The sequence below is a fragment of the Corylus avellana genome, chromosome ca3 (assembly GCF_901000735.1).
Source record: "Corylus avellana chromosome ca3, CavTom2PMs-1.0".
Classification (NCBI taxonomy): Eukaryota; Viridiplantae; Streptophyta; class Magnoliopsida; order Fagales; family Betulaceae; genus Corylus; species Corylus avellana.
Genome location: NC_081543.1, coordinates 35,805,840 through 35,819,222, shown reverse-complemented (window position 1 = coordinate 35,819,222; position 13,383 = coordinate 35,805,840). Strand labels below are relative to the sequence as shown.

General features: G+C 36.3%; 1 pseudogene; it reads right to left on the bottom strand.

Moving 5' to 3' along the window:
• Nucleotides 1-797: 797 nt before the first annotated feature.
• On the bottom strand, nt 798-12,879 carry LOC132174519 (uncharacterized; annotated as a pseudogene).
• Between the last annotated feature and the right edge of the window lie 504 nt (nt 12,880-13,383).

The following is a 13,383-nucleotide window of genomic DNA, read 5'->3' as shown; positions in this document are numbered from 1 at the left end:
GAGATCTAAAAGCTAGCAATGTTTCACTCAACAGTAAGATGAATCCGAAAATTTCAGACTTTGGCATGGCTAATATATTTGAAGGAGATGAAATTGAAGCAAAGTAAAGCAGAGTGGATGGAACGTAAGAATCTCTAAATATTTTGTATACTTAAACCTTTGCCCATAAAGCAGTTAAATGTCTTCGAACTACGCAATTAATGGACTGTTCTTAGTCAAATCTGATGTAAGTGTTTTGAAAACTAGAGATAGCGAGTGGCATGAGAAACAGGGAACTTATTCATTTGTGTCAAGCAATGTATTCATGCATGGACACCATATAAAGAGGAAAGAGCATTGGGAATCTGGGATCAGTAAAGTGGCTACTGAAATTTTAATTGAATACTAGTAAGATATGTAGAATACACGGCATTAGTCGGTAAAAGAAAGCCAAGAGGTTTTTGGAGAGCATGTTTTGGCATAAACTTCCAATTTCAGGTCAAAACTTAGATATAAAATAATAGTATGCATTGTCAAAGGAATTGATTCTAAAATTATTCAAAGAAGAACACACTCTGAAACACATGATATTAGTCCTATGTGTAAAGACTAATTCACTATATGAATAAATAGCATGAATATAGTAGGATCGGCCTTGCACTAAGCCAAAGATCTTTATCTTTTTGACCCTTCTGTCCCAAAGAGTAGCAGCTTCCAGACCTTTTTTGTTTAGCTAAATATGCTGAAATCAAGATTACATAAATTCGTATTAAAAAAAAAAAAAAAAACTCATTGCTTTTGCTCTCAAGTGACATACTTTATCGTCCTTCAAACAAAGTATTGGTGATTGCGTTAGCTGAACAAGTTCTATGCTTCCCATATGAAGAATCTGCTTTAGGTGAATCTGAAAAGAAACCTGGTTGTTTTGGCTTAGGCAATAAATTCTCACTGCTCAACATTTGAACAACAGACGACATGTTTGGTCTATCTTTTGGTCTTCGTTGCACACATAACAGACCCACCTGAATGTGTCGTAATACACTAGATAGAGTGCACAAGTTATCTACCAATTCATCAATAAGTTCCATTGACCTGTCTTCAATCCAAAGGTTCCATGCCTGAAAGAAATTTAAAATAAAATTTTTGTTAGTCAGACTCCATTTATATTGGCTCTTAACTAAAAGAACATTAGAATAATAGGGGCTCTCTACTATCAATAACTGCATTGTTAATACTTACATGTCCAAGAAGATTAAGGTGGTGGTCTGGGTGACAAAATCCTCTATTCTTATTTCTACTCAATATCTCTAATACTAAAACTCCAAAGCTAAACACATCAAATTTTTCCGAGTACCGTCCATGCACCATATACTTTGGAGACACATAACCATTGCAAAATACCATTACAAAGAAAAACTAAGTTAAAAAACAACTAAACTTAACCTATTAATTGAGTTTAAGCATACTTACTATGTTCCAATAATTCTATTAGTCTCAGAGTCAACTTGATCTCCCCCAAATGATTTAGCCAAGCCAAAGTCCGAAATTTTTGGATTCATATTGTTATCTAAAATGATATTACTAGCTTTTAGATCTCTGTGGATAATTCTCAGTCTAGAGTCTTCATGAAGATAGAGAAGCCCTTTAGCAACACCACGGATAATGTTGATACGTTTATGCCAATCTAGCACTTTACTCTTTGCTTGATCTGTCCAATTTCATATTCATGTTAGCACATACCTGGCTACATTCTTAGTAAACAATTTCATTAATAAAAGAGGATAAGACTAAACATGAATGCTTTGAATCAAGTCAAGGTCGAGGTTCAAACCAAAAATAAAGGAGTCTAAGCTTTTATTGGGCATGTATTCATAGATTAACATATTTTCATTTTCTTGAATGCAATAACCAAGAAGCTTCACAAGATTACGATGTTGAAGTTTGGTAATCAAAATAACTTCATTTTTGAACTCATTCAACCCTTGTCTAGAATTCTTTGAAAGCCTCTTCACAGCTATATCTCTTCCGTCTGGCAATTTACCCTGAAATTAATAATGTAGCATGTTTAACTTGGACAATACAAAAAATACTAAGGATGGTGACGCCGGGCAGTGTCATTTTGTTAAAACAACACTAACCTGTATCCCTTCACGTTGCAAACGACACCTCAAAAAAAGAGGTGTCGTTTGAACAGTGCAATGATGCGACAATGGTGTCGTTACTGTGCAAACGATACCTCTTTTTGAGAGGTGTCGTTTCAACAGTGAAACGACGTCACCCTAGTGACGATAACAACTGTTGAAACAATGTCGCCGAGTAGCGCGACGTCATTTTGATAGTAATGCACGTATGTTGTTATATAGCGTATGTTTCAATAGTAACGCACGACATCGCCCTAAAAATGAAAAATATAGCTCTTCGATTTATGTTGTTATTTACCTTGTACACGGGTCCAAAGCCACCTTCTCCGAGCTTCTTGTTGTTTGAAAAATCATCGGTTGCATTAGCTATGGCTGACAGATCAAGCATCGGAACTCCATATCTTCCTTCCCATGATTTATTTTTGTTGTTCCTAAAATAACAAGAGATGCATGGGCCTAAAAAAATCTCTAATAGTTCTTTTATCCAAAGCAAAATACTTACCCCAAAATATGTTCTTTGTGAAAGGCATATTTGGGTTTTGAGTTTCTACCTTGGGTTTTGAGTTTCTTCTTCCATATGTATGAGACGAGTGCAACTATTATCATTCCCACGACTAGTAATGCTAAGCTGACTATAATTGCTACTAGTTTCTTCTCACCAGAGCGCCACTTTTTCTTAAGTTGTTCTGAAAGATCAAAACAGAGTCAGGTATCATTGAGAATAACTCTTTTCGCCAATACTCTAGAAGAGGAAATGTGTGCAAATAAAGGGGATGAAGCAGTTGATCTCAACACCCCCACCTCCTAGTTTTCCAAGCATTAAAATTTGTCTAGTGGTTGTATGAAAGCCGACTACATAGTTTTCCGTGTCTTCTTTAAAATATAAGAAAAAAATTTCAGAAAAATCCAAAGAGAAAGTGAAACGATACCGAGTTCTGATGTGGCCATCCTTATATAGAGATCTTGCCCACCCTCGGAGTCGGAGTATTCGCTTATATCAATTAGGCTACCAAACCAAAGCACGCAGCCGCTTCCTCCTCCCCTAACATCTAAACTTGCATATGCTGTGCATGAGCAGTTTTTCAAACACATTCCTTCGCATTCCTTAAGGCTCATGCTCTTGTTATACCAGGAAGAAGACGTGTCTGGCAATTTCCTCCCTGTGCGCTTCAGGAATCCATCTCCGCCATTGCATTCCAAAGGAGTTGTTCGAACACACCCATCAGACCAATGTATCGAATCCCAATATTTTGGAGACTTGGGAAAGAATCCTTCCAGGCATGAACATACAGGAGACTCATTGATGTTGCAGGTAGCATATGCACCGCATAAGCCATAATTTTCGCATTGATCTGCCTGGGATGTAGAGAAGAGCTCCCAAGTAAATGTCCGATCTATCCATACGTATCGTTGCGCAACGCCTGATGGGATTACCACAAATCTTGAGAAAACAGAAGTGTTAAGGAGTTTGAACCCGTAACTGACCTCCTTCTCATTCAACACGAATTCATACTCAAATACTGGATTTGGTCTTAATTTAGGTCCATGACCCTGCTCTAGTCTTTATTGAATCTCCCTCCATATTAAACATTTGCGGAAGCCCACGAGGATCTAGCCGTATTGAAAACGCACCTTGAGCAGGATCATCCATGCTCTTCCAAGATGATAAAACCCTCTCTAGACCAGTTACTAAGTTCCATCCAAGCTTCATTTCCGGTAGGAGTGTGTCACAAGGATAGTCAAAACTCTGCCACACAAACTTCTTTGAGTCATCATCATTTCTATCTCTCACAACAAGATTTCCGGTGTCCAACAGCTGCGCAACTGGATTTTCTACAGTACTTGATGTATTTGATGACCAAACAACACCGCTCGTGCTATTAAGAAGCACTAGAATTCCATCGTCAGTGACCTTTAAAACTCCTAAGCGATCGCTAAGCGGAGCTTCTCTGTTGGCTACCCATACAACTGTCCCTGGAGATGTTGTGTACCATATTCCCAGATATCGACTTTTGGAATTACCTGGGCTGAATAATCCCAATTGAAATGATGAGCCAGCTGAAACTAAAGTAGTGCCACCGTCTGTGATTGACTGCCTTGGAGTAATAGAGTCTTGTGTAATGGAGATTCTAAACAGAGAGAAGAACAGAGAGTAGACGAAAAGATGGGTAATGGCTCCCATTGATTTTCAAATGGTTGATCTTTTCTTTCTCGGAGAAAGAAAGTAATATATGTATACTGTATATCCACATAAGTCAAGACTTGAGAGCGCACTGTTTCTTCGGGACACTCCCCTTCAATCTATTCTGCTTTTCAACAAATTGGAATTCAGATTTCAGAGTGTCGGTAAGGGCGGCCAAGGAATGCTTTTTCATTCTACCAACCATCTACTGCATGGAAGTTCTATCACGTTACTTGCAAACGGGACCATATGTAATGTGAATCGAAAGCCCAACATGCCAGTGATGGTGCCCGAAGATTGAATAGAGTAACTGATTTTTGTCCTTTCTTTTTGTTGGGTAACGTCTGTTCGTATCATTGCTATTTTACGTGGCCGCCATCGACTGGTTATAGCATTTTAGGCAGTCTCATTAAAATTATTTTTTAGTTATTTTATTGAAACAATTTAGTAAAAGTGGTTAAAATTTTTCTTTTTAAGTCTCATAATTTTAACTAAAAATAAATGGTCAGTGAGTACTGTTTACTTACAAATGAATAAGAAATTATAAGGTTAAATATCTTATACACCCATATAGTTTAATTTCTTTATTTTTTACTCTTGGAGTTTACATTTTATCAGAAAAGGTATTTATTGTTTGCCTAAAGATGGAGATGGTACCTCCATGTAAATTCTATCTAAAATTTTACGAAATGCCACATCAGCACAGTAAGAGATTGACACGTGTTAATATATCTAATTAAAAATAAAAATTATTTTTTAAAGAATTAAAAACATTAAAAAAATTAAAAATTTTATATTTAATTAATTAATTAATATATTTTTTTTTTTTTTTTAAAAAAAGGTTTAGGGGTGGCTGCTACCCCCTTTGGCCATGGAAATGGCCTGGCCACCCCATCTGGCTGGATTGGGGCTGGCCAAACCAACCTCATGGGCCATGGGGGTGGTTGGCCCCCCAAGGGCCAATTGAAAAAAAAAAAAAAATGACGGAAAGTTCAAGGGTCATCACATTATTTTTTTTTTTTTTTAAAAAAAAAAAAAAAAATCTATTAATGTGACATAAATGTGAAAATATTTTTGGTGTTTTGTATTTTGGATTGTTAATGTTTTTGTTATGAATAACATAAAACATAATGAAATTTTTATCAAAATGGCTAATAAATATAAAACTTGGAGGCAATTTTTGTAAAATCAAATTACTATCATCTTGTTATAATTCAACTGAATTATAACTTTTACGCACTTCATTATTCATAACAAAACCCAAACTTCAATTATTTTCTCTTATGAGTGAGCATACAAGACAAGCAGAAAGTAACCGAAACTAAATATCATTTATTTATCTTAATTATCATATTTTTCTTTTTAACTCATTTCCATACAAGTGAAGACTTGGGCTCTTCTCACCTTCCCAACAATGGAGGCGTTAAAACACCATTCGTTTTCTTGCTTTCCGTTTTCTTTGATTACTTTGATTGAATCATGCGGTGTGGAGTCCCACCACATTCATTGGACCAACGGAATCCAAAGCTTATCCACCGTAAAAAGTTAAAAAATAAAAAATAAATGAAGAAGTCTTTGAAAAAGAATATTTAAATGAAATAGTAAAAATTGATAGTTAAAATAATAAGACTGCTATGAGTGCTTTAAAAAAGTGGGTAGTTAAAATAGAGAAAATTGTACTTTTAATTATTTTAGTGAGTAAAATTTGACAAGGTTGATATATAAGAACGCTCTTAGACCATTCCCATTTGTTAAAGCTATGAATGAAGATAAGCATCTATTCAAGTCTTACTCAAACTCAAGATAAGTCCTATTCAAACTCAAGAGATAAGACTCTTAATAATAAAGTTGTTGAGACAAAATCTAATGTAATTTGATAAGGTGCGATAACCTAAGAAAAGTAAGAGTCAAATACTTAGCTGTAGGGTTTATCTTATAAATACTTATATATATTAGGGTTAATTACTTTTTTAGTACCTAGTTTTGTACAATTTTTTTTTTCCTACCTGGAGTTCAAATCCTATCACAAATTGTACATGACTTATGCGAAATGACCAACTTAGTACTTCCGTTAGGTTCCGTTAGCCAAAACTAACGAAATGCCACATGTCGTTACATACAAATGCCATTGATGATCTCCTTCACCAGCTACGAAATGACGTTGTTGTCAAGGACTTTGGCTCACTCAATTATTTCTTAGGCGTCGAAGTCTTACAACTCAAATACGGATTATTGCTCTCTCAACGTTGTTATATTTTGGATCTTCTCAAACATACGAACATGTTAAAAGGCTGAACCACTTTCATCACCTATGTCCTCATCTCATACCCTCATTATATTTGAGGGAGAGCCAGTCGAGGATTCATCTCTTTTTAGGAGTACTGTTGGCTCCTTACAATATCTATCACTTACCTGATTTGATTTGGCTTTTTCGGTTAATCTTGCACTTACACAACTCTGTATAGCTTCTTTATTAACAGTAGAAGGCAAACCAAGCTTACAACATCAAACCATGTCAAAGACTTACCAAAAAAACAAAGCCAACTTGAAATGCCTCAAACGGAAGTGAAGCTTTGAACAACTTTAAAAGGGGCATATATTGGTTTGTCACATAAAACTCTGTTTTACTTGCCAAAGAAAATCAAGAATAAATCACAGAATCAAGGAAGTGAGATGCAGTGAAATGCTTCATGTCCAAAAACATCAGCAATCATAATCATTCTGGATATCCTGTCCACCCAATCAACTTTGCAATTTCATCTGGGTTTCCATAAACAGAAAGTGAAGGAACAAAAATGAGTCTGAGAGGAAGCAAGCCTCCGTGCATAAATATATATAAAAATAAAAAAATTCCAATCTTCTACTGCAGCATGGTCCTTTAGTCCTTGAACTTTCTGCTCTCCTACGTGAGAAATCACAGAACCTCCAAATCGAACCCCTCTAGTTGTTAATCTGCTACAGAGCAAGAATCTCTCATCTCTCCAGCATTGTGCAATCTGCCAAAAAGGCTCTTTACATGTCTTTGTTTGTAGTGAATAGATTAAGCATTTTAACTCTCTTTACAGCTGGTCCTATAATACCAACTACTCACGGGCTCATTATATGAATAGAGAGCATACTTCTTCAGTTCTACCATGGATACTATTGATGCTTTTGTAGAAGCTTCTTCCCACTTCTCCAAATTTAGCTCCCATGTATTCTATAATTTTCCATGTTCTTGCAATTCTCTACACTCATGCACTTTCTCTCATAGTTCAACCAACAAATCCAGTCTCCCACATCATCGTAATGGTATTGTTTATTGTGATATCCGCTCCAGCAACACTTTATCTAGACACAGCTACTTCTTGCCAGGTAATTATCCCTTAAGACATAAACCTACTCTATAGTTTCATTCCCTTCTCCCAAATTTTCTAAGCAACCAAACATAAATAATCACTCAATTTTCATCTCCGGAACTGAAAACTTTCTTAGCAACCAGATAAAGAACTAGCAGGAAGAACAAAATGCAGCCAACAATAAAAAGAAAGAAAAAAATAATAATAATAATAAAAAAAAAAAACCCAGCAATGCAGTTTAGCCTAAAGAGCCCGGTCTTCTTACCCAAAGCTTTCTGCCAGATATAGATTCTTCATCAAGCAATTTAGAATTTCAACCAATGGACTAACCATTACATTGCTAAAGGCTCGTTAGAGTATATGCGTAAAGACAAGAAAAAATTATTTTAAATTTCTTCATACATCTACTGTAGTGCTTTAATATTTACTTTTATTGCTATTGCCAGTAAAAGACAACAGCAAAACGTTAAATGTTTTTGGTATTTAACTTTTAGTACAGAAGAGTTACAAAGTAGCCACAGAGTTTTTAATTGAATACTAGTAAGATATGCAGAAGACAAGGCATCAGTCAGTAAAAGAAAGCCAAGAGTTTCCTGGAGAGCATGTTTTGGCATAAACTTTCAATTGCAACCTTTTAACTGCATTTCAGGTGAAAAATTAGATCGAAATTTATAGTATGCATTGTTAAAGAAATTGATTCTAAAATTATTCATAGAAGAACAAACACTCTGAAACACATGATATAGTCCTATGTGTAAAGATTAATCTACTATATGAATAAACAACATGAATATGGTAGGATCGGTCTTGCACTTAGCCAAAGCTCTTCATCTTTTTGACCCTTCTGTCCAAAAGAGTAGCAGCTTCCAAATCTTTTTGTTTAGCTAAATATGCTGAAATCAAGATTACATAAATTCCTATAAAAACAAATCTCTGCTCTTGCTCTCAAATGATGTACTTTATCGTGCTTCAAACACTGAACTGGTGATTTCATTAGCTGAACAAGTTACATGCTTTCTAGATGAAGAATCTGCTTTAGGTGAATCTATGGAAAAGAAACCCGGCTGTTTCGGCTTAGGCAATAAACTCTCACTGCTTAACATTTGAACAACAGATGACATGTTTGGTCTATCTTCCGGTCTTTGTTGCACACATAACAGACCCACATGAATGTGTCGTAATACACTCAATAGAGTGCACAAGTTACCTACCAATTCATCGATCAATTCCATTTGCCTGTCTTCCATCCATAGTTTCCACACCTGAAAGAAATGAAAGCCAAAATTTAATGGGTCGGACTGCATGTCTTCAAACTGGCCGATGATATTAAAAAAGCATCATAATAATAGGGGCATGATAACCCCCTATACAATCAGGAATTGCATTGTTAGTGAAACTCGAAGAAAAAAAAAAAAGAAAAAGTAAATTAGTAGGATATGTCACTCTTTGAGCTTACATGTCCAAGAAGATTAAGGTGGTGGTCTGGGTGACAAAATCCCCTGTTCTTCTTTCCACTCAATATCTCCAATACTAAAACTCCAAAGCTAAATACATCAGATTTTATTGAGTACTGTCCATGCATTGCATACTCAGGAGACATATAACCACTGCCAAATATCATTGTAATGAAAAGAAGTTAAAAACAGCTGAACTTAATCTATAAAAGAAGTTTAAGCATACTTACTATGTTCCAATAATCCTATTGGTCTCGGAATCAATTTGATCTCCCCCGAATGATTTAGCAAGGCCAAAGTCCGAAATTTTTGGATTCATGTTGTTATCAAGAAGGATATTGCTAGCTTTGAGATCTATATGGATAATTCGCAATCTAGAGTCTTCATGAAGATAGAGGAGCCCTTTAGCAACACCACGAATAATATTAATGCGCTTATGCCAATCTAGTAATTTACTCTTTGCTTGATCTGTGCAATTTCACACTCATGTTAGTACAATCAATTTCATTAATTAAAGAGGATAAGTCTAAACATGAATGCTCTAAATCAAGTCAAGGTCAAGGTTGAAACCAAAAATAAAGAAGTCTACGCTTTTGTTGGGCATATATTCATAGATTAACATGTTCTCATTCTCTTGAATGCAACAACCAAGAAGCTTCACAAGATTACGATGTTGAAGTTTTGCAATGAAAATAACTTCATTTTTCAACTCGTTCAATCCTTGTTTAGAATTCTTTGAGAGCCTCTTCACAGCTATATCTCTTCCATCTGGTAATTTACCCTGAAAATGAAAGAGTGTGTATAACTTGGACACTACAAAAAAACTAAGGATGGTGATGCATGGCTTAGTGTCGTTTTAACAAAACGACACTAACAAGCGTCCCTTCAATGTGCAAATGACACCTCTCAAAAAGAGATATTGTTTGAACAGTGCAACAACGCCACAGATGGTGTCATTACTGTGCAAATGACACCTCCTTTTGAAAGGTGTCGTTTTAACAAAACAACACTAACACACTTCCTTTCACTGTGCAAACAACACCTCTCAAAAAGAGGTATCGTTTGAGCAATGCAACGATGCCATAGATGGTGTCGTTTCTGTGCAAACTACACCTCATTTTGAGAGGTGTCGTTTCAATAGTGGAACGACTTCACCCCAGTGACGCCAACGACTGTAGAAACAACATCGCCCTACTGGGCAACGTCATTTTAATAGTAATGCACGTATGTTGTTATATAGCGTATCTTTCAATAGTAACACACGACGTCGCCCGGAAAATGAAGAATATAGCTTATTTACCTTGTACACAGGTCCAAAGCCACCTTCTCCTAGCTTCTTGTTGTTTGAAAAATTATCTGTTGCATTAGCTATGGCTGCTAGATCAAACATCGGTAACTCCATATCTTCATTCCCATGACTTATTTTTGTTGTTCCTAAAAAGCAAGAGATGCATGGGCATGAAAAAAAAAAATCTTTGATAGTTCTTTTATCCAAAGTGAAATACTTACCCCCAAATATGTTCTTCGTGAAAGGCATATTTGGGTTTTGAGTTTTTACCTTGGGTTTTGAGTTTCTTCTTGCATGAGACTAGTGCAACTATTGTCACTCCCACAAATAGCAATGTTGAGCTAACTATAATTCCTACTACTTTCTTCTCACCGGAGCGCCTCTTTTTTTCAAGATGTTCTGAAAGGCCAAAACAAAGTCAAGTATCTAGAGAGGAAATGGGTGCGAATAAAGTGGATGAAGCAGTTGATCTCAACACCCCCACTTCCTACTTTTCCAAGCATTACAATTTGTCTAGTTGTTGTATGATCACCTTATTAAGCAAGCTTTATAAACTCTATAATCAGGATTTCAATTCATGAGCTGTGATACCACCTTAAATTATTATTTATCCAAAAACTTAACATGTAAAAAATTATAAACTTAATCATTTAATTAGTAGTATATCGTCATTTCTACCTCATAAAATGAACAAACATGTAAAAATTGTACTTTCACCGTTAGAAATCCGATGACATAGTTTTCCATGTCTTATTTAAAAGAGGTAACTTCACTGAAGACTCCTGAACTTCTACCCGATTTGACAAATCCCCTCTCCCCCCAAAACTTCAAAATCTCCAAATTTAATCCCTTGAACTTTCAATTGCAATTAATTTGGACCCCTTCGTCAGATTTTAAACGTTATATGACGTTTATACCCCTAACTTTTTTTATAAAATTTCAACTTTACCCTTAATTCCAAAACATTTTTTTTATTTAAAAAAAATGAAAATCAGGGATATTTTTGTATTTTATAGTATTTCTAACAGCTAATTTGATGGAGGGATTCAAATTGAGAGCAATTGAAAGTTCATGAGACTAAATTGAGAGATTTTGAAGTTTAAGGGGTTTTGTCCAAACGAGTTAAAGTTTCGGAGTCTTTAGCGAAGTTACTCCTATTTAAAATTTAAGAAAAAAAAAAAAAAATCAGCAAAATCCAAAGAGAAAATAGAAGTGAAATCGTACCCAATTCTGAAATGGCCATCCTTAAATAGAGGTCTTGCCCACCCCCAGCGAATTCTCTTCTTATATCAATTAGGCTACCAAACCAAAGCACGCAGCCGCTTCCTTCTCCCCTGACATCTAAAGGTGAATATGCTGTGCAGGAGCAGTTTTTCAAACACATTCCTTTGCATTCCTGGAGGGTTATGCTCCTGTTATACCAGGAAGAAGACGTGTCGGGCAATTTCACCCCCGTGCGCTTTAGGAATCCATCTCCGTCATTGCATTCCAAAGGAGTTGTTCGAACACACCCATCAGACCAATCTATCGAATCCCTATATTTTGGAGACTTGGGAAAGAATCCTTCCAAGCATGAACATACAGGAGACTCATTGATGTTGCAGGTAGCATATGCACCGCATAAGCCATAATTTTCGCATTGATCTGCCTGGGATGTAGAGAAGAGCTCCCAAGTAAATCTCCGATCCATCCATACGTATCGTTGCGCAACGCCTGATGGGATTACCACAAATCTTGAGAAAACAGAAGTGTTAAGGAGTTTGAACCCGTAACTGACCTCCTTCTCATTCAACACGACTTCATACTCAAATACTGGATTCGGTCTTAATTTAGGATATCCCGTAAAACCAAGGCCATTCCATGGCCCTGGTCTAGTCTTTATTGAATCTCCCTCCATATTAACCCACTGTGGATACCCACGAAGATCTATCCGTACAGAATACTCACCTTGAGCAGGATCTTCCGTGCTCTTCCAAGATGATAAAAACCTCTCTAGACCAGTTACTAAGTTCCATCCAAGTTTCATTTCTGGTAGGAGCGTGTCACAAGGATAATCAAAACTCTGCCACAAAAACTTCTCTGGGTCATCATCGTTTCTATCTTTCAAAACAAGATTTCCGGTGTCCAAGAGCTGCGCAACTGGATTTTCTACGGTTCTTGATGTATTAGACGACCAAACAACACCACTCGTGCTATTAAGAAGCACAAGAATTCCATCATCAGTGACCTTTAAAACTCCCGAGTGATCGCTAAGCGGAGCTTCTCTGTTGGCTACCCACACAACTGTCTCCGAAGATACTGTGTACCAAATTCCCACATACCGACTATTGGAGTTACCTGGGCTGAAGAATCCCAACCGGAATGATCCGCCAGCTGAAACTAAAGTAGTGCCACCGTCTGTGATTGACTGCCTTGGAGTAATAGAGTCTTGTGTAATGGAGATTCTAAACAGAGAGAAGAACACAGAGTAGACGAAAAGATGGGTAATGGCTCCCATTGATTTTCAAATGGTTGATCTTTTCTTTCTCGGAGAAAGAAAGTAATATATGTATACTGTATATCCACATAAGTCAAGACTTGAGAGCGCACTGTTTCTTCGGGACACTCCCCCTCAAAATCTATTTTCCTTTTCAACAAATTTGAATTCAGGAGTGTCAATAAATGCCTACGTTGATTTTCTACCCCCATGAAGTCCTATCACGTTACTTGCAAACGGGGCCTATGTGATGACTTTTTCTTTTTTCTTTTTGTAAGTTTTGTGATGACTTGAAAGCCCAACATGTCAGGTATGTTACCCAAAAATTGAGACAAGTCTTTTCCTTAAAATAGAGACACTGATGTTTGTAATTGCCGCGTGAGGACTTGGTCCTCTGTTCTATTTATCATAAAAGTACAAACAATAAAAGCAGTTTCTCACGAGAACCAAATAAACAAGAAACTTAGAGAAGAGAGTGGTATTTGGTAAATGAGTTGACCTAGACACTGTAGTTAATGTAGATTG